Here is a 23,202-nt window from a genome sequence, read left to right on the forward strand (position 1 = left end):
AAACATTTTCTATCTCATATTCTATTTTGAAGAAAGGTGCTTCTCAGGTTCAAGCTATTAAATAAAATCAGTGTTAAGAAATAAATGCTTCACCTAATGCAAAGTGAGAACAAGGAGAATGGAAGAGTGACAATGAATATTAACTAGAAGTCCTATTCTCATTACCAGTCAGCTTGATGGCACCCTGTATGTGCGTGAGAATGGTTCTTGTTTAAAGAGAGCCTTAAGATGTTGATAGACAGACTAAGATGCTGAACATCTTCAGAACTTCAGACATTATGACCAGTGAGAGCTGACTTTTAATCTTGTTAAGTCCTATACTAAGCATGAAATTACACATTGAATGCAGCTAGACCCAAGGTTATGACAAGCAAGAAGTTGATCACCATATCCTCAGATCTTCCTACTTAAAATTTAAAACAAATAGAAATCAGAGGTTCATTGTCTTTAAGAACAGCAAAGAAACCTAACCATGTAGTCTAACACCTCTTTTCCCCCTGTCTCTTGTTCCTTATTTTCAGGAAGTAATTATGTACCTTCTGTCTCTAAGGCACTGAATTTATTTTACAAAGAAATTACAACCAAAAAGAGAAAATAGTTTACCCAATGCAACTTATCTAAACTGGGCTTTTCTTTAAGAAAAATCACAAAATAAGTTCTGCAGTCCATTGCTCTTTGGCTGTGTCATGTGACATCACATTGAAAATCAGACTTTATGAACTTCAGGAGAAATCAGTGGCAAATATTAAAATGTGGAAGAATTTTAGAAAACTAGAATACTTTAAGATATTCTAACAATCTCCAAACCACCATGATAACACAAGCAGAGATAGATCAAAAGAGATATACCTTGGATATAATGTGACCTTTCAGAAAACAAACATTTATGTCCTAATTCTGTTCCCTGTGCTTCCTGTATTTCCAGAATCTTTACAAATGGACAGCTACTGTTGTTTATTTTTTTAAAGGATGTAAACTATTTTTATCATTTGAAAATATTATGCATTTATTCATGTATGGCTAGGTTTTAATAATGAGAAGATGAAATGTGGAATGGTTCATTTAATTTAACTTAGAAAGTATTGGTTGGATATTTACTGCTTTAGATGATCTTATCAATTCATCCCAAGAGGAGTGTGCCCCTCTTGAGAGTGCACAGTGCACCTTCTGGAGATCAACAAGAAAATTCCAGAATTTCATTTTTATTTTATTCTTTTCTAATTTCTATTTTAGGTATAATTGTTAGAGTAAAAATTATGAATATAAGCTTCAAAGTATACAATTCTCTTTATTGGCTATAAAAAAGATAAATGATTTTTAAAGATGCAGTGTAGTTTATGGGCTAAGAGGTGTAGGTTTCAGAGCCAGATCAAGCTTAAAGGTACAAATGGCTCTCTCATGTACTACTTATCTATGTAATTTTCAAGTAAGTTTCTAAACCTTTCATTGGCTCAAATTCCTTATTTGTAAATACAGACAATAGTTAATAACAGTGTTTCTCATTTTATAGGGTTGCTATAAACTTGAAGTAAGCAAATATATATGAAGCACTTAGTACAGTACTTGGCAGATAATTCACACCTGATAAATGTTAGTTACAAAAGCCATAATTATTATATGTACATATTTTGAAAGTAGTGCAATTTTTAAAAATTTGATAAGGGTACACAATCAAATACATATGGAGAGACAGAACAGATAAGGCAATATGTAGTTATATAAAAATTGAACATCTAATGTGTACAAGCTCTATGTTAGAATTTGAGTGAATGCAAAATTTATAGGACACAAACCTTACATTTTAAGGGTCTAAGTTCTTGCAGGAGTCAACAATTATATCCTAAGAAGACTTAAGTGAAAATCTTATAAAAGTGGCTGAAAAACTTTTATATTAGATTAAACATGTTGTTTTGTAACTTTATTAGTGATTACTTTTTGAATCAACATTAGAAGTAAACTATATAAAATAGCTAGAAGTAGAGCTATTTTAGGTGGAATAAGGTTGAGGTAGGCCCTCAATGATCTCCGGAACATATTTTGAAATTTGAATATTTTGAAGTGGAAATTTTAATGAATTGAACTTCCAATTCTTTATTTTGAAAACCAGAAGTTAAAAAAAGAGAGAGTTTCAATGGGCGCTAAATTTGTTTGTCTCTTTCCCTTCTTACTGTCCTTGTTCACATAAAAATAGTTTGATAGCAAAGACGAAATATTGTACTAATTTTTGCACAGTACAAGAACAGCTGGCTGTGTTAGCAGTTACTGACTTACAAAGGTTCCAGTTTACTAATTTAAGTCACACTTTTGTCTGCCACATAGTGTGGGCCAACTTTGAGAGCTTCAATAACGCAGTCCAGTCAAATCCAGCTGTTGCCTTTGTTAGAAGTGAACAGATCAAACCCAGAGTGATGAAGGGATAGCCTGGCTGGTGATTCTTCCAGACATCTGTGCAGTGAGTCACATCAAAAAACCATCAACAAGTAATACACATATGCTTGCAGCCACACAAGAAGCAACTGAGTAGAAACAGGTAGCTGGCTCTTCATCCCACCAGGATTCCCATGTCCTTTCAAGGCTCACTGAGCTAATACCAGACTACAAGACTAATGTGATTCACAATTGTAACAACAAAGATTCAAAGCACTTGTACCCTCATAAATGCCTCCGAAATGCAAAGTATAGAAGTTCTTTAATTTCACTGTTTCTGAGGACACCTGAAATTGAGTCAGAATTTTGCATTGCAAATTAGAAATTGCAAAAGTTAAGTTCAGAGAACATACATCAAATTATACACATATTTCTATTTATGTTATTGATTTATTCATGAAAATGTATCATATTGTTAGTTAAATCTTAAAATTTCTTTTTTTGTTGGAGAAATATGTTTGTAAAGTCTGCACTGTGTTTCTTTTGGTAGAAGTCTCACAGTAACTTCGGGAGTTGTTATTTTTACCAGTTTCAAAGAGGATAAATGGCATGCCCAATGCCATAGGACTTGTGACTATAAGCAGTAGAATGACACTGGCGAGGCTGCAGTGTAGTTGAAGTTCTTCCACAACTATAGCAAACACTGTGTCTTCAGATAACAAGCTTCTAGGACAAATCATTGATTGTTCTAGTAATGGGATTCTGCCTGGCATTATCGACTTGTAGTGTTTAATTAATGGGTGTGCCCCACTGTGACCCCAACATTTGATGAGGTCATAAAAAGCTACATTTGGAAATGTTCATATTGGAGTGACGTCACGGAAATGGCGCCGTGAGCAGCGCGTCCGACAGCTCTCCCCTAAATCACAACAAATTTATCAACTAGAAACAGAAAAATTTATCCTCAGAGCATTCCGGAGTTCCCCGCAAACTGATAGCGAAAGGACTGTTATCACTTGAAACTGAGAGACGAGGGTGTGGAGAAATCTACCACAGGGACGTTCTTTCAAACCGCAAGGAAGTGCGCCTGTGGTGAGTCAGCCCATATACTTGGGAACCGTGAGCCGCCGCGAGCGGCTAACGCGAGCTGCCACTGCGAGCCGCCGCGAGCCCCGCGAGCCGCCGCGAGCAGCTGCGCGCGCGCCCGGTCCGGTTGAGCACCGCTGACGTTCCCAGCGGTCCGCACACTGTGAGTGGGGGTCGCCGGCCACCGGTGACCGGAGCGCCCCATTCGCGCGTGCCTTGGGCATTCCACGCGCCCAGGGCGCCCTGCTGGCCCGCACACCCAAGGGGCTCCATTATCCTGCGCCTGGTGCGGTCCAGCCAGCGGCGGGGCGAGCAGGAGAGGCTTGGGAGATTCTCTCCGTGGGCGGGGCACCTCACCCAGCCATTCAAGCTAACAATTAAGCGTTGGGGGAGGGGCGCGCGCAGGCAGCCTAAAATACCTTCGGAAACACAGCTGCGACCCAATCACTGAAATTAGCTTAACCCATGAAATCTGCGCACCCTCGGTTCTAATTGATAAGATCTCTCTCAGTTCAGCGATCCAAGACAAGAGGCGTGATATTTTTTAGTGCCTCTCGCTAAAGGGGCGGGGGCAACTTCTGATTGATAGAGCCTCCATATTCAGGGATAAACGCTAACAAGAAGGACGTGGCAGATGATAAGGTCTATACTACACTAGTCGTAAGCAGAGACTAGTGCCTCTTCTTCCCTGCAAAAACAGGCTACAAAGTGTGGAAAGCCTGGGTTGAGAGGTCCAACTAAATGATAGGCGCTGATCAGTCACCTTGACAACAATTGACTCCCACCCCCGCCTGATTACACTGGAGGCCCTGACTGTCAGAGCCTTTCCCAAAGCCTTGCACTGAGTGGGGATAGAGTGGGGATTTCCCAGCTCTTTGAGCCTCTTACTCCCCAGGCAGAAGCAGTTGCAGCCTTATAGCTGGATCACCAGGCTGCTAATTCAGGAAGGGGGGACTAGGAGAGAGAATCCAGGAAAGCAAACTCTCTCATCGTTGAACCTTGCAAACGCCAACAAGCCTTTACTTCCAGCAAGACTAAAGCCAATTATATGACATTGCCATAGAATCCCATCAACTGCAAATCCCTACCTAAGAGTGACACAGGGGCAGAGCCTGGGGTACAGAGTCACTGACCAGGAAGAGGGAGAGAAAAAAAAAAGGAAGAAGTTAACCTCTCAAAATCAAGAAAAACCCACAGACTTTACAACTTGATCCACTAATCTTTTTTTGTTATTGTTGTTGTTTGTTTCTTCTATCTTTTTGCCTTTATTTCCTCCACCTTGGTCCTTCTATTCTCTGCCCATCTTATACTTCCCCTTTCTTGAACTACACTACTCATGAGTGTTGCATTTTATTTTTCTTCTTCATCCTCACCCTCCTTTAAGGTTATACTCCAAAACACTTAACTCTCACTCTCTCCTCTTTTGTTTTTTGTTTTTTTTTGTCTTGCTTTATTTGGTTTTTTTCTCTTCCTATTTTATTTCTTCCTTCGTTTTTCTCTTTTTCTTATTTTTTCCTTTCTATTCATTTTTTCTTTTCTCATTTTACTTTCCTCCCATATAATCCTCAATCACGAACAAATTAGTTAATTTGGGACTCAAGGCTTTTTTTTGGCTTTATTTCTCTTTTTTGCTTTTGTTTTTATTTTTTTTTCTTGTTTGTTTATTTTTGTGGCATTTTGGGTCCTCCCAACCTAAGGTCTCCATTGTATTTAGTCTTCGCTCCACTTAATACAACAGATTTTTACTTACTATTTTTATTTTTTCTTCTTTATTATTCTTTTTTGGTCCTTTTTTCTGGTTCCCTCTTATCCCTCTCATTATATCTCTTAGTTGACCATCACTTACAAGCAAATCATCTTATGCTTGTCTAAGATTTTCTTCTTTTTTTTTTTTTTTTTTGCATTTAGTAGGTCCCTACTCCCTTTTTTTTTTGCCCCTTGAACTCTTCACCCCAAATCAGGCCCTCCATTATAGGCACGATATTTCCCTGAGGAGGGGAGAGGAGGGAAAGAGAAGAGAGAAAAAAAGGGGGAAATAATAAATTATTACTGGTTTTTTTTGTGGGGTGTTTTACCCTTTTTTTTTTTTTTTTTTTTTTTTTTACTTTTTACTCTTTATTAATTCTAATTAGTGCTATCAATAAGACCACCCTCAGATGCCGATAAGAAAGAGGAAATCGAATATTATGGATACAAAAGAAAGAGAGGTAACACAAATAGATGTGGAAAAATCTATGGAGAAAAGACTTAACATATTGGAAGCCTTGGAGCTAAATGACAGAGAATTTAAAATAGAAATCTTAAAAATACTCAGAGATATACAAGAAAACACAGAAAGGCAATATAGGGAGATCAGAAAACAACTCAATGAACACAAAGAATATATGTCCAAGGAAATTGAAACTATAAAAACAAATCAAACAGAAATGAAAAACTCAATTCACGAGCTGAAAAACGAGGTAACAAGCTTAGCTAACAGAACAGCCCAGATTGAAGATAGGATTAGTGAAATAGAAGACAAACAATTTGAGGCACAACAGAGAGAAGAAGAAAGAGACTCAAAAATAATAAAAAACGAGAAAGCCCTACAGGAATTGTCTGACTCCATCAGAAAGAATAACATAAGAATAATAGGTATATCAGAGGGAGAAGAGAAAGAAAATGGAATGGAGAATATACTCAAACAAATAATAGACGAGAACTTCCCAAGCCTGTGGAAGGAACTAAAGCCTCAAATTCAAGAAGCAAACAGAACACCAAGTTTTCTTAACCCCAACAAACCCACTCCAAGGCACATCATAATAAAGATGACACAAACCAATGACAAAGAAAAAATTCTCAAGGCAGCCAGGGAAAAGAAGAGTACAACATATAAAGGAAGGCCTATTAGATTATCATCAGATTTCTCAGCAGAAACTCTACAAGCTAGAAGAGAGTGGACCCCAATATTTAAAGCCCTGAAAGAGAGGAACTTTCAGCCAAGAATACTATACCCATCAAAGCTATCCTTCAAGTATGAAGGAGATATAAAAACATTCACAAATACAGAAAAGATGAGAGAATTTATCAACAGAAAGCCCCCACTCCAGGAAATACTAAGGGGGGTTTTCCAACCAGATTCAAAGAACAAAACAAAACAACACCACAAGTAACAGCTCCACCAAGAACACAATAAAACCAAACTTAAACTGTGACAACAAAGGAAAAAAAGGGGGGAGAGGATGGAGATTAACAGTAGCAAAGGATGATGAAGTGCAGAAATACTTATAAGATAGGGTACTACAATGAATATGGTAGGTACCCTTTTCATTACTTAATGGTAACCACCCTTAAAAAAACCACCACAAAAACACTTGACTTAAAAAAGGTAGCAACAGAGGAAAGAAGTATGGAACACAAACAAACAAAAACAAATGATAGAAAAACAAAAGAGAAGAATCAAACAAGATACAAAACTAACAGAAAGCAATTTATAAAATGGCAGTAGGGAACCCACAAGTGTCAATAATTACACTAAATGTAAATGGATTAAACTTACCAATAAAAAGACACAGAGTAGCAGAATGGATTAAAAAAGAAAATCCAACTATATGCTGCCTACAAGAAACACATCTAAGCAACAAGGATAAAAACAAATTCAAAGTGAAAGGCTGGAAAACAATACTCCAAGCAAACAACACCCAAAAAAAAGCAGGTGTAGCAATACTCATATCTAATAATGCTGACTACAAGACAGAAAAAGTACTCAGAGACAAAAATGGTCATTTCATAATGATTAAGGGGAAGTTGAATCAAGAAGACATAACAATCCTTAATATATATGCACCAAACCAAGGAGCACCAAAATATATAAGACAGCTACTTATTGACCTTAAAACAAAAACTAACAAAAATACAATCATACTTGGAGACCTCAATACACCGCTGACGGCTCTAGATCGGTCATCCAAACAGAGAATCAATAAAGATATAGTGGCCTTAAACGAAATACTAGAACACCTGGATATGATAGACATCTACAGGACACTTCATCCCAAAGCGACAGAGTATACATTTTTCTCTAGTGTACATGGAACATTCTCAAGAATTGACCATATGTTGGGCCACAAAGACAATATCAGCAAATTTAGAAAAATTGAAATTGTACCAAGCATATTTTCTGATCATAAAGCCTTGAAACTAGAATTCAACTGCAAAAAAGAGGGGGAAAAACCCACAAAAATGTGGAAACTAAACAACATACTTCTAAAAAATGAATGGGTCAAAGAAGAAATAAGCGCAGAGATCAAAAGATATATACAGACAAATGAAAATGAAAATACGACATACCAGAATCTCTGGGATGCAGCAAAAGCAGTAATAAGAGGAAAGTTCATATCACTTCAGGCCTATATGAACAAACAAGAGAGAGCCGAAGTAAACCACTTAACTTCACACCTTAAGGAACTAGAAAAAGAAGAACAAAGACAACCCAAAACCAGCCGAAGAAAGGAGATAATAAAAATCAGAGCAGAAATAAATGAAATAGAGAACAGAAAAACTATAGAAAAAAATCAATAAAACAAGGAGCTGGTTCTTTGAAAAGATCAACAAAATTGACAAACCCTTGGCAAGACTCACCAAGGAAAAAAGACACAGGACTCAAATAAATAAAATCCAAATGAAAGAGGAGAGATCACCACAGACATCATAGATATACAAAGAATTATTGTAGAATACTATAAAAAATTATATGCCACCAAATACAACAATCTAGAAGAAATGGATAAATTCCTAGAAAAATACAACCTTCCTAGACTGAGTCATGAAGAAGCAGAAAGCCTAAACAGACCAATCAGCAGGGAGGAAATAGAAAAAACTATTAAAAATCTCCCCAAAAATAAAAGTCCAGGCCCAGACGGTTATACTAGTGAATTCTATCAAACATTCAAAGAAGACTTGGTTCCTATTCTACTCAAAGTCTTCCAAAAAATTGAAGAAGAAGCAATACTTCCAAACACATTTTATGAGGCCTACATAACCCTCATACCAAAACCAGGCAAGGATGGCACAAAGAAAGAAAACTACAGACCAATATCTCTAATGAATACAGATGCTAAAATACTAAACAAAATACTGGCAAACCGAATACAACAACATATTTAAAAAATAATACATCATGATCAAGTGGGATTCATCCCAGAATCTCAAGGATGGTTCAACATACGCAAAACGGTTAACGTAATACACCATATCAACAAAACAAAGAACAAAAACCACATGATCTTATCAATAGATGCAGAAAAGGCTTTTGATAAAATACAACACAATTTTATGTTTAAGACTCTCAACAAAATGGGTATAGAAGGAAAATATCTCAACATGATAAAGGCCATATATGATAAACCATCAGCCAACATACTATTAAATGGCATAAAACTGAGGACTTTCTACCTTAAATCAGGAACAAGACAGGGTTGTCCACTCTCTCCACTCTTATTCAACGTGGTGCTAGAAGTTCTGGCCAGAGCAATCAGACAAGACAAAGAAATAAAAGGCATCCATATCAGAAAAGAAGAAGTAAAGCTATCACTTTTTGCTGATGATATGATCCTATACATCGAAAACCCAAAGGACTCCACAAAAAGATTATTAGAAACAATAAACCAATACAGTAAGGTCGCAGGATACAAAATTAACATACAAAAGTCCATAGCCTTTCTATATGCCAACAATGAAATATTAGAAAACGAACTCAAAAAAATAATCCCCTTCACGATTGCAACAAAAAAAATAAAATACCTAGGAATAAACATAACAAAGAACATAAAGGACCTATATAATGAAAATTACAAAGCATTGTTAAGGGAAATCGAAAAAGATACAATGAGATGGAAAAATATTCCTTGTTCTTGGATAGGAAGAATAAATATAATTAAAATGGCCATATTACCCAAAGCAATATACAAATTTAATGCAATTCCCATCAAAATCCCTATGAGATTTTTTAAAGAAATGGAACAAAAAATCATCAGATTTATATGGAACTATAAAAAACCCCGAATAGCCAAAACAATCCTAAGGAAAAAGAATGAAGCTGGGGGCATTACAATACCTGACTTTAAACTATATTATAGGGCCACGATAATCAAAACAGCATGGTATTGGCAAAAAAATAGACACTCAGACCAATGGAACAGAATAGAAAGCCCAGAAATAAAACCACATATATATGGTCAAATAATCTTTGATAAAGGGGCCAACAACACACAATGGAGAAAAGAAAGCCTCTTCAACAAATGGTGTTGGGAAAACTGGAAAGCCACATGCAAAAGATGAAACTCGACTACAGCCTGTCCCCGTGTACTAAAATTAATTCAAAATGGATCAAAGACCTAAATATAAGACCTGAAACAATAGTACATAGAAGAAGACATAGGTACTAAAATCATGGACCTGGGTTTTAAAGAACATTTTATGAACTTGACTCCAATGGCAAGAGAAGTGAAGGCAAAGATAAATGAATGGGACTACATCAGAATTAAAAGTTTTTGCTCAGCAAGAGAAACTGATATCAAAATAAACAGACAGCCAACTATATGGGAACTGATATTTTCAAACGACAGCTCAGATAAGGGCCTAATATCCAAAATTTACAAAGAACTCATAAAACTCAACAACAAACAAACAAACAATCCAATAAAAAAATGGGAAGAGGACATGAACAGACACTTCTCCCAGGAAGAGATACAAATGGCCAACAGATATATGAAAAGATGCTCAGCTTCATTAGTTATTAGAGAAATGCAAATCAAAACTACAATGAGATACCACCTCACTCCTGTTAGATTAGCTATTATCAACAAGACGGGTAATAGCAAATGTTGGAGAGGCTGTGGAGAAAAAGGAACCCTCATTCACTGTTGGTGGGACTGTAAAGTAGTACAACCATTATGGAGGAAAGTATGGTGGTTCCTCAAAAAACTGCAAATAGAACTACCTTATGACCCAGCAATCCCTCTACTGGGTATATACCCCAAAACCTCAGAAACATTGATACGTGAAGACACATGTAGCCCCATGTTCATTGCAGCACTGTTCACAGTGGCCAAGACATGGAAACAACCAAAAAGCCCTTCAATAGAAGACTGGATAAAGAAGATGTGGCACATATACACTATGGAATACTACTCAGCCATAAGAAATGATGACATCAGATCATTTACAGCAAAATGGTGGGATCTTGATAACATTATAAGGAGTGAAATAAGTAAATCAGAAAAAAATAAGAACTACATGATTCCATACATTGGTGGAACATAAAAATGAGACTAAGAGACATGGACAAGAGTGTGGTGGTTACCAAGGGTGGGGGGGGAGGGAGGGCATGGGAGGGAGGGAGGGAGAGAGTTAGGGGGAGGGGGAGGGGCACAGAGAACTAGATAGAGGGTGACGGAGGACAATCTGACTTTGGGCAAGGGGTTTGCAACATAATTTGATGACAAAATAACCTAGACATGTTTTCTTTGAATATATGTACCCTGATTTATTAATGTCATCCCATTACCATTAATAAAAATTTATTAAAAAAAAAAAAAAGAAAAAAAAAGAAAATAATAGACTTTAAAAAAAAAAAAAAGGAAATGTTCATATTATTAAAATTGTAATAATACAACCATCATTTCTTGAACGCTTTCTCTAGGCCAAGTACTGTTCCAAGCAAACACTTTAGAAAACATTATTTTATTTAATTCTTATAAGAACCCTCATTATTTTCCACCATATACAAGTTAAAAACAGAAGATTAGAGAAGCTCAGCTACTTGCCATTTTCACATGGTAAGTGGCAGAAGCAATCTTAGAATAAAGAGTTAAATTTGAAGCTTGTTTCTTTATTTTATAACTAAAACTCTTTACAGAGAGTGGCGATTGATGTATTGCATTTATTAGGAATAATTAAAATATTAATTGCCTAACAGACAGAGGGAGAAGAAACATTTAAAACAAGAGTCAAGAGATACAGATGAAATCAAATTCAACATAACCCAATGCACAATAGAAAATTATGGCTTCCATGTGAATTTCAAAAGTAATTGGGAAACATACATTCCTTGACTTGTGGTCTTCTCCTCCATTCCCAAAGCCAGCAACGATGGGTTAAGTGCTTTTCATGCTCAAATCTCTCCTCTATTTCCCATCTTATCTTTTTACTACATCTGGGGAAGGCTCTCTCCCTTAAGGGTTTATATTAGATTAGATCATTCCAGATACTCCAGGGAGATTTCTCCATCTCAATATTTGTAATCTTAATACTTGCAAAGCTGCTTTGCCATGTAAGGGAAACTATTCATAGGTTCCAAAGATTAGGGTGTGAACACCTCTGGGAGGTGGAGGTGGGGTGTGAATATTAGGGTGGGTGTAGGGTCTTTCTTCTGCTTACCACAATGCCTATTCAGTAATAAAAGGAAATAAACTACAGATGTGTGCAATGCAGACGAATTTCACATGTACTACACTACGTGAACATGCAACATACTGCATGGTTCCATTTATATGATATTTGGAAAAGGCAAAGTTATTGAGAAAATAAACAGATCAGTGGTTTCCAGGGAGCAAGGATAAGAGGAGGGGTTTGACCACAAAGGAGCTTGACAAAACTTCTTAGAGTGATGGAAGCATTCTATATTTTTCTTGTGGTGGTACTTTCATTACCATATGTTAGTCAAAATTTATAGAACTAAACTCTAAAACGGATGAATTTTACTGTGTATAAAGTTTACTGTATGCAATAAACCTGCTTCCTGCCCTCAACCTGTTCCCTTCCTCACAAAAAAAAAAAAAGAAAAGAAAAAGAAGAAAGTACTAGCGGTTCACTGAGTCACCGTGAATCTCAAGCTGCTAGAATTGTAAAACTAAAGAATGGCCTTATTAATGTGGTGAAATCATGTTCCTAATTTTCTGATATTTTTCTGATTTCAAAATTTTCCTGAATATTTTCTGATCTTAAGTAATTTTTCTGATTTCAAAATTTGCTCTAAATATGTCAATATTTTAGTGGACAAAATATACTTCATCACATATTAGTGTGCTCTGGTTTCGCATTACAAACATAATTGTCATTATTCTCCAAGGTCACATAGCCTATTTTAATAATTTTAAAGAACAAACCAGTAAGAGTAATTTCCTTGAGGTCACATATCTCATTAGTAGGGGAGCCAGAAGTAGAATTCAGATTCCCCAGCTCCAGTTCAATACTCGGTCGGTGAACTGAAAGAGCCTAAAACCTAAGGGGAGTTATAATTGTTTCTGTCAATCCCTTCACCTAAGCATTAACGAGGCACCTGTGCAAGCTACATATATTGTGAATGGCTCTGAAGTTATCATACAGAATTGGAAACAATTTTAGCAGTTACATTTACTTTTCCAGATGTGTGTATTACTCCTAGACCCTGGAGGAATAAAGTTACACAGCATTAGACTTACGGATTAGTCAAACAAGATACCTCTCATGTTGTCTTTACCAATGTGTTTTAGGAATGGGTTGGGGAAGGTAACTTTGGCACAGGGCACAGAAATGCAAAAGCAGAGCCAGTAATATATTGCAAAGTTTAATGAGTAGAGCCAAATCACTCTCTCTGTGAATGACAGTTTTATTCCCCTCAAAAGATCTCTTTCCAAAGGTGCAATTCAACAGAGGACTTGCATCTAGAGTGAGAATAGGGTTTGTTTACCTGCCAAGTCCTTTGAACATCTGTTCCCTTTCTGTTTCTTTTTTGTTGCTGTTAAAAAGCCTGGTTTTCATCATGACAGGACATTGAAACTCAAAGATCTCTTTTAGCTAGCTCCAAGAAACAAACAGAGTTTTATAGTACAGAATTATAGTATGATCTGATTGACAACATCCATAATGGCATGTGTATTTTCTTGTAGCTGCCAATCCATGGCATAAAAAATAATTCACATTTCTTAAGATGAACGACTTTAGGTTGCTTTAATTTATAACTTTAAAACAAATTTAATAATAAGAAATTTATGCATTTACACTTATTCATACCCTTCTTCTACTCAAACTAAATAAAACACTCACTTTGATTGAAGAAATGATAAATCAAGAGTTGAATATGAACTCTTTCATGTGTTTGTTGATAGATGTCCTGGGAAATTACCCAAACAAATTGTCTACTGAAATTTAAGAATCAAGAAGCCTGAGATTTGCTTGGGAAGTGAAACATTTGGCAAACATGACTATAGATATGCTACAAAGATAATTAAGCCCACAAAGTCTAATATATTGTAGGGACAGAAAACTGCTGTTAGCCAAGCAGAAACTACCTAAGAGATATACAGAAGCTAGTTTAATGAAGATTTAGAATAGGAAGCATGAGCTCAAGTTCAGTCTTATCTTTAATCATAAATGTTATTATTGAGGGCCTATGATGTGCCAGGTAATTTATGCATCATATTAGTTAATTCTCTAGTTGCAAGCATCTGAAACTATTACTGGCTAAAGAAAATAATATTGGAAATGTATTAGAACCTTAACTCAATTGGAAAGATGGAGAAGCAGATTTCAAAATAGGTAAGAGCTTGGATAGGGTTAGAAAGTAGAACTTCTAGAAGTGTCCATTCAATTATGAACAGACACCAAACATTTTTGGTTTCATTGTCAATCTGCTTCATATTCAACTTGCAGATCAGAAGCATTAGCTCAACTTATCTTTGGTTATATCTCAGGTTGGGGAAGGTAAGGGCCCACCCACTACATTCACCAAGAAGCCATAAGTTCTCAAAAGAAAGTCCAGTTGATGTTACGATGAGGAATGGGATGTTAAGTGGAGAAAACAAGAACAAAAACAGAAACAACTACTTAAATCCAATTCATGGTTTTTCACATATTCATTAATGAGATATATTTTGTAAATAAACTTAAATAACATCATTTCAATAGCTTCCCATTCTACTTATAATAATCCAAATGACTTACTAAGCCTCCTTCCTGTCTGATTTTGCCCTCTAGAATTCCCCTTTCTACACGCTGAACTTGAACACACTGGGATTTTTATTCCTTTTTAGACATACTAGATTCATCTGAGTATTGGGACTCTCTATCAACAATTCTATTTCCCAGAATGTTTATCTCCCTTACCTTTCACGGAAGAATCCTTATCATTTGGACCTCATAATTTTTCTCCTCAAAGAGGTTTTCCCTGATGAGCCAAGCTAAAATTAACCAGTGACGTTTCACCATATCACACTGTGTTTATCACTGCTTTAAAAAATGCATGCATTGTCTGTTTCCTAACTAGATCGTAAGATTACAGGAGAGTAGGAAACCTTTTTTCATACTGAACAGTTTCTGTACATACTAGGCACTCAGAATATAATTATTAGATAAATAATTCTCATAATAACTCTATGCAATAGAGTCTATTTCTATGTTTAGAAGAGACCAATGATCTGAATAAAAGTTAAGAAATTTACATGTGAGAAACTTGTGGATGGCACAATTCAAAGTCAAGTCTGTTTGTCTGGGTCCCGGGCCGGGATCTCTTGTGTTTACATATGTTGATTCTGTACTATCCTTGTGTGACTTGAGGTAAGTCACCAGACAGAAGAAAATATTTTCTAATTTTCAACAATAGAATTATTTTTTGCTCTGAATAAAATCATATGTAGAATGTCATTAAGTCATTCATTTCATGTGCACAAGATATAATATTATAAAATCAGCTAAAGGAAGTACTGAGGTCCTGACAAACATGTATTTTAATAACTGGTTCTGGTAGCATATGCTGAGGTACACCCATGTATGTATCTACAGTAGCAAAGAGTGAGCTTCTAAATATTGACCCCCTTAAAATCTCAGGCAACTCATTGCTATAACAGGAAAAGCTTTACTCCACTTGTGCCCAGAGTGGAATTAATCCTGAAGCCTGTGTTACATAGTGCTGGTCCCTAAAACATTAAAATCTGATGTATTATGCTACTCAGAGAGTGGGATGTTTATTATTATTACATCCTCTACTGTACAGGTTTTACAAGATCTATCTGTAAAGAAAAATTGTGGAGTTCACAAAACATCTCCACGAAAGTTACAATTAAAAATTAGTAGGATTTATGTTATCCAGGATTATTTGTAATGTTCATACTCTGTAGTCAAATTTCATGTCTCTTAATAAAATTAAATTCACCCTGATAAGAGAACATAAGAAGCAAGGCATAAAAACCGAAAGTAGCCTTGATAAGCTATAAATACTCCAGAGTAGCATCAAAGCAAATGTGCTTTCAGAGTACTGTGGCAGGATAAGGACACAGGCAGTGACCCGTCTCAATTAATCACCGTGTCTGCTTAGAAAAAAAGAAGGCCACTGAATAAGAGGGTGAGAAGGATAATCAGAAAAATGGTTTGTAAAGAATCTGACCTGTGGTGGCGCAGTGGATAAAGTGTCGACCTGGAACGTTGAGGTCGCCGGTTTGCAACCCTGCACATATGGGAGTTGATGCTTCTTGCTCTTACCCCCCTTTCTCTCTCATTCTCTCCTCTCTAAAATGAATATATATATAAGAATCTAATAGAAATAATCTATGAAATTATAAATATAGATATTTATAAAGAAACAAACTAACTTGATAGTCACTTTTTTAAGTGTGTTCTTTTTGTGTATGTGTGGATTCTATATAAAGTCCCAAGCAATTATATAATCAAAAGCTTTGGTGTGATATACTAGAAAAATATTTGTCTAAAGGCAACAATAATGAGTGAGGCAAATAATTAGATCAGAAGGGGATTAACCATGAAGCTAAGGAAATTTAGGATTCAAAGCCCCTTGCTTACATAAAGCTCTTTCAAGCCTTAATTTTTAGTTTTGTATTACCAATTTTACATTTATTTTTTAATAATAACCCCTCCCCCTCCAATTGTATAAACTTCAAGCCCCATAAAAGTTGACTCTGTCTCTGGTTTGAGTACTGGATTTTTAATAGTGAGAGAGCTAGCTATACTCATTAGTATTAGTGTGACTATCAAGTGGTGAGCGAAAAGTCACAACTCCCTTCTCCTCTCTCCTTAGTTATTATCTATCTACCTATCATCTATCTCTTCTATTTCTTCTCTTTTAGTCCTCTTTCTCAATCTCTCTCATATGCACACTATCTCAATCTCTTTTACCTTTTAGACTCTCTTTTTCTTCTCAATCTTTCTCTTCTTTCTGTCTCTCTGCCTCTGTTCCTGTTTCTCTGACTCTCCCCTCTTCCCTGCTCTCTCTGTCTCTTGCTTTCTCTCATATTTGCTAGGACAAACTTATTCTCTTCACCTTGACTAAACTTTAGATAGTAAATTTGGACAGTAAAGTTCTTAACTATAGGTCCCTGACCTTTTTTAAAAAATAAATTTTTTTTAGATCATTTATCTTTGAGATCTTGCAAATATAAATTAACGTTTCTTCCCCTTTGAGATGTGAATCTTCTCCCAGACTCTTTGCAAGTTTATAATTTAGGAAGGTCTTTCTCAAGGATTTGATGCCATGTCTTTGAAATGTAATCATCGAGAAAGATAGAGCTCATCTCTCCCAGTCTCTGTGGGAGGGAAGGAGTCTAACCAGCATCAATTAGTAAACACAGATGGCCTAATCACTCTGACCAACCTCCTGCCTAGTGTCTTCCAGTAATTTGCCATTAGCTCACCCCAGGGCTAAAATTCTCTACCTTCTTGATTCAATAAGGTGAGTTTAGTCTCTCTCCCAAATTGCAATGAGAATGAAATAAATTCACTGTTTGGTTCTGTCCAATGCAAGTTTTCTTTGACAATATACATATACAACCTATTTATATAAAGCATTCATTTCTAGTGCATATTAATGTCTTTCTTTCCTCAGAGCCTTTAATCTTGTCCTTGTATCCTCCAACAATTCTTTACTTTCTTTGTGTGTTCACTTAAATCTTACCTATTTTGACTTTCCTAGCTATAAAAATGTACACTTCTATTCACTGCACCTTGTTTGTTTATTATACACCTTTTACCACAATTAGTAATTATTTTATTTGTTATTTGTTTATTGCCTGGTGATTACATTAAACTGTATATACCATAAATCAGAGACCATATTTTAATTGTTCACTGATATTTTATCTTTAGAACCCATCCCAGTGCCTTAATACATAGTACATTCTCAATAAATATTTTAACAATTAATTATTGAATGAAAGGCATCAACAGTGTTGTTTTTTGTTTTTGTTTTTTTTTTTATAAATTATAACTTCTGTGATGCACAGATATCAAGAAGGCTCACTGTTCCTTGAAGGTTATGTTCACAAAAGAATTGGTATAATATGCAACTTAGTTAGTAATTGTGGCATGCTGACTGCATGGGTCACTCCTGGGCATATAGATGACATCACTGAGAAAGGCAGTAGGGGAAGGTTAGGAACCTCCTTCAACTCTTCACATACTTATTCTTCTGCCTCCATTTCCCCCCATAGCTCAGTGAGTTTAAGTAGGCAAGAGGGGCCTGACCTGTGGTGGCACAGTGGAAAAGGCGTCAACTTGGAACACTGAGGTCGCCGATTCAAAACCTGGTCAAGGCACATAGGGGAGTTATTGCTTTCTGCTCCTCCCCTCCTTCTCTCTTTCTCTCTCTCTCTCTCTCTCTCTCTCTCTCCCTCTCTCTCTCTCTCTCTCCTCTTGAAACTGAATAAATAAAATCTTAAAAAAACAACTAAAAACAAACAAACAAAAAAGTAGGCAACAGGAAATAATCTCAGGGCATACAAGTCAGGCCTGAGGAAGACACCAACACAAGCAAGATTGTTTTGTACAAGAGCATTTTGTGAGTTAAAGTGAAAATTTTTGTCTCATTTTATCTTCTTCTAAGTATAATTTAACACTATGCTTCTTTAAGAGAAGTCCCCGACTATAGAGGACTCTTTGTCCCAGAGTTTAATAACAGGCTATAATTCATTTTACAGTTAAGCAGGCAAGTTTTCTTCCAGGATTTTATGTTGTTGTTTTTTTAAATAGCATAAATAGGCTGTCTTTCTCATGTTATCCTTGTGTTAAGTCTACACTGATATCAGACAGGTATGGGCTTTGTATTGCAATAAAATGGTTAATTTTTGTTTGATCTGACAATATGTACTGGTAGCTGTCTTTGCAAAACCATGATGATAATGCAAAAGTTACTCACGAATAGTAAGAGTTATGTCAATGTAAAATATATACTCTCAGCAGCCAGGGTCCCAAATATTCCTTTCAAATGTTCTGCTCTGTAAATATGTCCATCTAAAGGCACTTGGCAGGAGAACAACAGTCAATGTGGAGCAAGGGCAATCACGGTGGAAGATCTTGAAGAAAGAGGAAGAATATGTAACGGATCCAGTAAAAACCACCGAGAAAAGACTCTATAGTTCATAGGTTGTGTAACAGTAACAAGACAATAGTTCTCAGGTAAACAGGAGGGAAGTATAAAGAAAACAGTTACTTGCCTTTTTATGGGTAAAGAATGGATATTAACAATAAAGTATTAAGAAAGAAAAAGGCTGTCCGTGATATTACTTATGGCAAGCATATAGAAAAGTCCAATGTGTTCTGATAACTAGCTCAGAATTATTTGTAAAGCAACGACAAAACTAAAAAAATAGCAAAGGAAATACATGAGATAGTTCCACAACATAGGTCTCAGATCCTGGTGGAACATGAGATTTTTATACCGAGATGACTATAGTTTGAGAACCATGGAAGACAGGAGGCATTTTTAAAGAGATTAGAAAAGGACAAAAGCCATTTTTGGAAATAAAAAATATAAAAAAAAGCTTAGTGGAAGCAATAATTTAGAATGCTAACCTTAATTTCAGTCTTGGAAATGGCATGAAAATAACTAATTAGGAACCTAAGGCACTAAACACAACACGAGGAAAATCATATTATGCCAGATCACTTATTTGTTTTTAATTTTCTTCATTAAGGAAGTAATGCAATGTATATAAAAATTCTGTATATGATCATCCGAACTCAAATAAATTATAGAATTATATATTAAATTTAGTCCTGCCTTGTTGGCTCAGCAGTAGAGCATCAGATGGGCATATGGAAGTCCTGCATTTGATTCCCAGAAGGGCACACAGAAGAAGCCATCATCTGCTTCTCCACTTCTCACCCCCCCATCTCTCTTTCTCTCTCTCTTCCCTTCCCTCAGCAATGTCTTGAATGGTTGGAGCAAAGTTGGTTCCAATCGCTGAGGATGGTTACGTGGCCTTGCCTCAGGCACTAAAATAGCTTAGTTGCCAAGCAACCGAGCAGCGGCCCAGATAGGCAGAATATCGCCCGGTAGGGGCTTGTTGGATGGATCCCAGTTGGCACACATGCAAGAGTCTGTCTCTGCTTCCCCGCTTCTCTCTTAATAAAAAAATAAGAATATTTTAGTACCAGAAAGTGATCATGTGAGTGATAAGTAGGTCACAGTCAAAGGTCTAAATGATTTGTTTTTCAACCACAAAAAAGGTGAGCAATGTCCCACTGAGATGAACACTAATACCATTTGGCAAAACTGTATCTAAGGAGAATCCTGTATTTTGTTGACTTAGGTAGCCTGATTTGAATCAGTGAGTGAGCTCTAATAGAATAAAATTAATAGCTTTGACTAAAACTTCTCAGGCTCTCATTTCCATCCACGTATTAGGCTTTATTCCTTACAAAGTCACTAACAAAATATTTATTTGGTATCTCACGCATGCCAATGAACATTGCTAAGTGAAAGAAGCCAGTCTGAAAAGGCTGCCTACTGTGTGAGTCCAAGCATATGACATGCTGGAAAGGGCAAAACTATGGAACAGTGAGAAGATCAGTGTTGTCAGGGGTGGGGGGCGGGGCAGGGAGGGATGAGTAGGCAGAAAGTGAAGGCTTTTTAGGACAGTGAAACTACTCTTATGATATGATAATGGTGGATACCTGTCATTACACATTTGTCCAAATACAGAAAATGTACAACACTAAGAGTAAATCCTAAACTATGAACTTTGAATGATTATGACATGTCAATATAGACTGTATAACAGCAACTATAACAAATGTACCCCTCGGTGGGGATGCTAATAATGGGGAGGCTATGCATGTACGAAAGGAAGGGGTTTATGAGAAATCTCTGTATCTTCCCCTCAATTTTGCTGTGAACTTAAAACTAAAAATTAAAGCCTTTAAAAGCACTAACCAATACATTTTAGAAGCAGACATCAAATATTACATTAAAAAAGTAATGAACCAAGGAGAACGTCTTTGCTTTGTGAACGAGGAAACAGAGATTTAGGTCCTAAAGACCTGTCCTTTTCTAATCTCTCTAAAAATGCCTCCTGTCTTCCATGGTTATCTGGCCAGTGGGTTGCTACCTGGCCAAGGTTATAAATTCTAGTTCAAGCCACAACAATGAACTTCCTCTTCTGACTGGTCTGAGCCTCACATCTGGGGTCCACTGGAGGTAAAAACAGAGCACATTTTCAATGATGGATGAACACATTCTTCTAAGGGCACTTTTCAAATTGTCCTACTGCAGTGCAACAGGGCAACAGGTTGGCCCGGGTAAAATGGGATAAAAATTAATTAATGTAAGGAAAAGGAATGGGGAAAGGTTTTAGTAACAGCCAACCTCAATATAGAGATGTGTTCTTATAAAATATGACTAGCTTCTGCCATCCAAAAAGAATAAAACAAAAGGAAATGGATATATTTTAATTAAAGCAAGAGTCTTATTTCCTCATAAGAAAGTGGATCATGCCTGGAGTAAAATATAAGTCCTTAAATAGGCTTATTAGGGAAACCTGTAAAACTTTGGCCCAAGAAAGGTCCCTGGGGGGTAAATTGTGGAAGCATATATCGGCCCAGGGCAAGGGCTGCCTCAATGACCTCTTGAGTTGTTTTCTGGTTCTGTGATCTGATGATCAAATATCATCAAGGAGAAAATAAGGATGAGGTAAATGTCCTCCCCTCTAAAGTTTGAAGCCAACAGAGAAACGACAATGTTATGATTCAGAGATATTTATGTTTAAATTGTGCAGTGTTCCTGAGCGGAATCCAGCTGGCCTCTTCAGAATCAGCCAGTGGGAAGCAGAGGCCCATCTCCGGGAATCATCACAATATGAGCTTTCTCACAAGTCATGAGTCACAGAAAAATGAGAGCAATTGACTTAGGCAAACATTGTGCCCATGTCTTTGTGTTTTAAAAATTGAAAGCAGATACTTATATTTTGCAGCACATGTGATTAAACAGGAAGCACCTTTGATTCGATAGAAAATAACTGCAGTTGCAAAGCTACTTTAAAAGAATGAATCCTTCAGGGTAAGGGTAATGTAGGTCAATCAGCAATTCTACAAGGACACACCAGAGACTTTTAAAGGGCAGCTTTGTGTACAGTTAATCTAGGTGCAAGGCTAAGGTACACTCAAATGTCAGATATTGAGACATTTAAGATAGAGGCCTGGCAAAGACCAGCCACAATAATAACTAAGTAACTTGATGGTACTTTTAAAGGAAAAGACCTTCTTTTCCCTCCCAATCCAATAATAATCCACTTTTGGTTTTCAAAGTACATCAAGTGAAAACTATACACTGCTATTTAAGAAATTAAACTAAATTGAAAATCAGCAAATTTTCAAGTGTTCATATTAAGGCTATGATGTACTCTGAGGATATTGTTACTGAACTCTCAAAATGTAACCATGTCAGGGCCTTGCTACAGCCTTTGCTTTATGCATACACAGTTCTTTGGAACCACCACAAATACTACGTTAGACATTCTGAAAGGGTCTCTTCCTCACTCCAAGTTATTTAAAAAGTGTACATGAGCAGACATCCTCTCAGTGCATTAAACCTATCATTATATCCATTTGAAAAGAGCAAAGGAAATGAAAATATTGCTTACAAATGACCTTATTATATAATTTTGTCAGCTCACTGTTTCAGAAAAGAAAGGGAACCATAATATTAGAGCACAGAAACATTACCAAAATTATCAAGATTTTATCTAATGCTGATTTATATTTCAGATTTGAAGACATGATTATAGGCTTTTCCTTGCGCTGCAGGTTTTGTTTTTTTGCAAAAGCAGGGATTAATTCTGCCCCGAAGCCCTGTCAGACTAGTTGTTCTGGAAAGCAACTGTTGTGGACATATGTAAACGTTAAGCACTCCAAGAAATGTACTAGAGTATAAGAAAGAGGATAACCTGAACACTTTCAATCTTTTTAGGAAATTAAGATACACAAGTGAAAATAAAAAGTAGTATAAGTAAACATCTATTTTTATAACCTATATTCTATTTATTTATTTATAACCTGTATTATTTAGATAATTAACAACTAAAAAACACAATGAAATCAATACTATTGAACCAATTAAACTGTACATTTTTTAATTGGATAGTAGTTAAGGAGTATAACTGGAAAAATGTCTATAAGTAATGAAAATAGTGTAAGTTTATTTAACTAAAATTAAATATTTAAACTCTATGCCTGTTTTCTTATCTAGGAAATGGGCTAAAAATGATATCTACCACACAAGGTTTTGTGAAGATTAATGAGTTACTAGTTATAAGGCACTTACTTATAAGCAATGTCTGGTATATGGTATATTTTAAATAAGCATTTTCCTTAGGGAATGTGCTTCTGGTGGTGTAGGGAGGTCCAGTGGTTGGATGAGAACTGTCTGTGGAGCTTTTTTTTTTTTTAATTCAGTGACAGGAAAGTAGGTAGGGACAGATTTCAGCTTGTGCCCCAACCAGGATCTGG

General features: G+C 36.2%; 1 protein-coding gene across 2 annotated transcripts in view; it reads right to left on the reverse strand.

The window, feature by feature from the left end:
* LINGO2 (leucine rich repeat and Ig domain containing 2) overlaps positions 1 to 23,202 on the reverse strand; it is a 1,440,550-nt gene that overhangs the window by 406,073 nt on the left and 1,011,275 nt on the right. Inside the window, exon 1 of one of the 2 annotated variants that reach the window (XM_066257390.1) lies at positions 23,018 to 23,068. The exons of the other annotated variant lie outside the window; for it this stretch is intronic. The gene's annotated coding sequence lies outside the window, so the exon portion shown is untranslated. Of the gene's footprint in view, positions 1 to 23,017; positions 23,069 to 23,202 lie in introns of those variants that run through there. 2 annotated transcript variants of the gene reach the window in all.

This window comes from Saccopteryx bilineata, chromosome 2 (assembly GCF_036850765.1).
Source record: "Saccopteryx bilineata isolate mSacBil1 chromosome 2, mSacBil1_pri_phased_curated, whole genome shotgun sequence".
NCBI lineage: Eukaryota > Metazoa > Chordata > Mammalia > Chiroptera > Emballonuridae > Saccopteryx > Saccopteryx bilineata.